At 32.5% G+C, this 5,298-nt stretch overlaps 1 protein-coding gene across 1 annotated transcript in view; it reads left to right on the forward strand.

Annotated features, from left to right (window-relative positions):
- Positions 1-152: 152 nt before the first annotated feature.
- The window catches only part of LOC108693255 (putative fatty acyl-CoA reductase CG5065), a 41,171-nt gene continuing 36,025 nt past the window's right edge, over positions 153-5,298 (forward strand). The window contains exon 1 of the mRNA XM_018202105.1: positions 153-314. The gene's annotated coding sequence lies outside the window, so the exon portion shown is untranslated. The remainder of the gene's footprint in view (positions 315-5,298) is intronic.

Genomic DNA, 5,298 nt, shown 5'->3' on the forward strand with positions numbered 1-5,298 from the left:
TATATATATATATATATATGTAGTGATGAGAGAGAAAAGGGCGAGACGTCGCGCCAATGCAACTTGCAAGCAGCGAACACATGAGATGCGCAGAACGCAGCTAGCTTCAGCTTGCGCAGCGGTTGGCCAGCCTGAGAAGGGGTATTTGGCAGTTCATCGAAGATGGCGGACGCGATTGGCACGCGAGGGGCGCTATCTAAAGAGCGGCGAGTACGTGAAAAACCGGTGATTCTGTGTTAAGGCGATATTGCCAGCGACGGACATACACAGCGTGAATATTGCAAAATAGGAAAAGGTGGCCCACGATTGAGCAGGTAAGCGCAACGTTAATTTTCACACGATACAAGGCTGAAATGTGGAAAGCCACCGCCGCCGCCGTTGCCGTCGTTGGCAGCCACCACTAACAGCCGCCACACCGGCCGCGCCTACTCTATCATTTACTAATTGTCCGCTTTCGTGTCTTTCCTTGATTTGTTTGCACGAGTGTTCGTCTAAGAGTTTCTCGAAAGAGCGTGTTTGCCGCTTTAATACTATCATTCTCGCCTATGCGATGAGCGATACATTTTTTTTTTTCTGTCGTTGCACCTCGATGGGGTGGTCCGCTTTAAAGTACGGCCCAGGCTGTGCGAAAACCGCTCGTGTGCGAAGAATGGCCCTGAATCGTGGGTAGGAGGTAGAAGATTACACCACTTCGCCGTCGCATTATGTTACGGCGGTTATGGGGCCCGGAGTAACAGGCGCGAGCCGTCGACGGTCGACCGCGCCTGAGCCGGGCGGAGCGATCGCTCCTCTCGTCGCGCCGCAGCTAGTTTGCCTCGCCCTCGCCCTCGCCCTCACCGTCGCGTCGCGACGTCCTCGTCTTCTCCCCATTCTATCGCTTTTCGTCGATTTCGTCGAGCGTTATCTTCTTCGACACTTTATCGCCATCAGATGCGATAATCGAATATTCCTATCAGTCGTGCTTTTTCCTCGTTATCTCTTGCCTCAATCAGTTAAATATCGGTTATGTCGGATTTAATCCATCCGAAACCGCAGATGTAATCAATATTAATAACTACTTAAAATGGTGAAGATGAAGGTGAATATTGAAAGCTAAAAAAATGGAAATACAACATTTTTGTACAAAATTGTTTTAACTTGACGCAACATAATAGATAATGATAGGTAATAATAGATGTATTCAGTACTACAACCATTCATTGAGTACTTGGTGAGCTCTTGCACTTGATTGACATATTCGTTAGATTTAAAAATATAGACTAAATACAAGAGCTAAATGCTCAGTGAGCGATTGTAGTACTTAATGCATCCATTGAGTCATTAACGTCACGAAACTCAGTAGCCGCTCGACAATCTGCCAGTCTCCGTTTTCTACACGTTTTAAAGTAAATCTTTTTCAATGTTTATTTTTTCCAAAATCGTAGGATGTCCGGAGGAAGTAATCATGTAATATAATTGTGGGAGAGTCCCCGAAAAATCATTATAAAATTTATGTAAAATTCCGATGTAAATCCGATAATTATACGATATGTATGCTACGAGAAATAATTATGCATTATTAGATAAAATCGTTTATTTTACCAAATGATTTTATATATAGTGAAGAAGATTGTTTGATATCATCAAAGATTATCAAATAAAATCGTATGAAATTAAATGAAATCATGTAAGATGTTAAATTAAATTAAATTACTCTGTAGGACAATATTTTAGCTAATGTGATAATCGACACACATATTATATAAATGTTTGATAAACATTCATCAGATGTTTCCTCGCGTAATTTATTCTCATATGTATTTATTCTCATAAGATATTGTGTCTTAAAATTTTTGCTTAATGGCAGAAACATAACGCGAATGAAAATACATATATCTAGAAGTTGTTTGAATATTATTTATATAGACACTTATGACTGATATGCTAATAGTAGGTTCCGATTTTCTTCTAACAAAAATAAAGCTGGCGGTACACGATGCTTATTTTTACTGAATTGCTAGCTAGATTAGATTTTTACGATATAATGGCTGCAATATTGGTATTGTCAGTACCGTAGCCAAGACAAGATTCTAATTCAACTAGGAATTTAGCAGGAAAATAAGTACCATGTGCCATCGGCTTAATTAAGTCACGAAATTTATGTTTATATTAATACTTATAATAGAAGCAATTGAAACACAGAGACTTTTACAAATCAAATTTCGACTGAAAATGTATAAGAAAACTGCATTTTTTAATTAATTCCACGCAAATTGTATTTTGATAAGATTTTCATTAAAAATGTATTGTTAAATAATGTTATTCAAATTATAGTGTTAATTCATTTAAAAAGATATATGATGCAAAAAGTCGCAGAATTTTAATTTTTAATCTATTTAAAAAGATACCCAATCAGTAAATGTTTTTAAAAATATTTGAAAAATAATTTTAATTAGGGAACTCTGTATACACTGTATATTTTATGTCATAGATTTATTTTAGAAAATAGAAAATAATATTTTTAATTGATAGGATGCAATCATTACAATCGTATGAATTGTTTGCAAAATTAAAAGCATTTCTCAGATACTGGATTAATTATGATAAAATATAATAGATTATATTGCAAATGTACTGTAAGAATTTTCTTATTCAAAAAGCGTTCTAAAGATGCACATATTTTAAATTGCTCACATTTATATATATGTATTTTAGGTATATTTAGTGTATATTTTAAGTAATTTATGTATTTCTATAATAATAATTGCTATAATTACAAGAATTATGATATCGTGTCATAAGCAATTATTTTTAATTACGTAATAACGTTTAAAAGAAATAAGTAAAAGTTTTATTTTGTCAATTAATTTAACCTTGATATATATCTATTATCAAAATCATAACTCTGAGCTCCAACAAATTTTAGCTGTCGCTCGTTATTCATTAAAAAGTTATTAACAAAATAAGTTTAAGAAATACTGTCTTTTCTACTTTGTTTCTATATGAAACAAAAATTCTCTAAAATAATTTTTCTGTTTTAAAACAAAAAACTTTTTTTTAAAATTATTTTATATAATTGTTGTTTTTAAAACAGAAAATTTGTAATTTTGTAACGATTTTTTATGCGAAGCAAAATTCATCCTATATTCCGTCCCTGTCTAGGGGCGCACGACTTTCCACGCGAAGAGAGATCTACCTCACTTCCTTTCCTGCCTAGGGGGGCGTATGACTTTCATGCAAAGCCGAGATCCACCCCACTTTTCCCTCTCTCCTATTAAGAGAGGTTTTTAATAACGACTTTTCATGAGGGTAAATCTCGTTTTGTGTGAAAAGTTGTGCACCTCCTAGATAAGGAAAGGATGTGGGGTGAACCTCGCTTCATGTAAAAAATTGTTACAAAATCCTGTTGAAGGTTTACTCAAGATCATGACCTTGATAACATATGTCAAGGTTAAGTTCGACGAGAGGTCCATTTTTGTAGAGATTTACCTAAAAAAGATTAATAAAGAAAATTAGATTAATAAGAGACTAGCGCGATAAACAATGCAAGATGCAACATTAACAATATTAAGAATTTTTATTTTATTTATTTATTTAGACCGTATATGTGAGAACACAATCAATATTAGAAATGAAATGCTTATAACGATCGAAGCTGGATTTTTAATGCTTAAATAATTCAATCTTGAATTACTGTATATATTGTATATGGTATACTTGCATATACCATATTTGTAGTCCTTTGAACTACGTGTCGAATTATTTTTCCAGACTATAAACGCAATTAAACTACTTTAGTAATCTCGAATTAAATTGACAAGCAATTTTAATAATTTGATGCTCAATCAGGCATCATATTATAAAAATGTTAATATGTTGAAACTGTTAATAAAAATTTATTGCGAAAAATATTATATATAGTGATCTAAAGATCAGGATGGAATACAAAAAATCCGGATTCGACTCCCGGTCGAGATAATATTTTTTCATAATAAAAACAGTGAGATGTATAATATATGAATCTTGCGTGAAATGCTCATTAATTATACAGTGCTATTTCTAATAAAAAATTAAGTCGAAAAGTCCTCTACTATTTCGCAATTTTTACAATAATTAACAAGATATTAATTTCTGAAGATTGCCGAATAAACGGATAAAATCGATAAGAATTTTCGAGAAAGAATCGAAATTTTAAGATATCTTTCAAATGTTCTTTGTGAAATATTTTGAAGATTTTTTTCTTCTGAAGATCTTTTTTAAAGAATTCTTAAAGATATCTTAAAGTTGCCTTACATTGATTTTACACATTTTACTCATTAGGTAACAAAAAAAAATATATAGTGGAAATTGCAAAAGTAGAGGACTTTTCGCCTCAGTTTTTTATTAGGAATAGCACTATATGATTAGTGGGTACTTCAAATATACATCCTGTACAAATATATATAAACATGTTTAAACTTTTATAAATAATTATATATGCTTTTGAATATTTAAACACATGCTTATATGTACTTATATATTTATAGTAACGTTGTATGTACTAACGTAATATATGTTAACATTTTCATAAATCAATTATTTCATAAGGTTATTTCATAAGGTTGCATTTCTATTTATCGACCTAATAAGTAATACGGTCTATTGAGTTGAATCTCGATGGAACATATTTGACAACTATGACGTCGCAACGACTGTGCTATTCGTACAGACAATTCCAATGATCATGTCTATTAGAAGACCGATGAAGAATTGAATATTCCTCGTGAGTATCCTAGCTTGATTCCTTGACTTACAGATCTTCTCGAATATCGTCTTTTGTCTATAACCCAGCCAATAGACGAATCTGTCAGAGAGTGAGTTTAGTCTGTAGCGTATCGCTATGAAAACCTTTCGTGCATTTTCATGGTATTGCGTTTATTATAGATTTAATACCTGAAAAATGTAATAAAAATTCACAAAGCAATTATTTTTTGCAATTCGTGAAACTTATAGAGAAAAGAAAACTTATCTGAAATGTCACAATGTCACGTTAGTCTCCTGGAGGTTTGCTGAATAATATTTACGCTTTCTCTTCACGCCAAGATCTATACAATTGTTATCGTTTTTTTTTCCACGGAAATATGGAATAAAAACTAAAGTTACTTATTTAAAACTTCCAAAAATTCAAGTTATTTCATCTTTATGTCAAATTTAGTTGTGTACGTGGACATAAGATTAGGTTTAATCGCGCATGTATTATGAGCATTAATGTAGAAAGATGATTTACTTTTAAATTTAAAAATTTCCGAGGGAACGAATTGAAATTCTTGGGTATATATA

Source organism: Atta colombica, unplaced genomic scaffold (genome assembly GCF_001594045.1).
Source record: "Atta colombica isolate Treedump-2 unplaced genomic scaffold, Acol1.0 scaffold89, whole genome shotgun sequence".
In the NCBI taxonomy this organism is placed as follows: domain Eukaryota; kingdom Metazoa; phylum Arthropoda; class Insecta; order Hymenoptera; family Formicidae; genus Atta; species Atta colombica.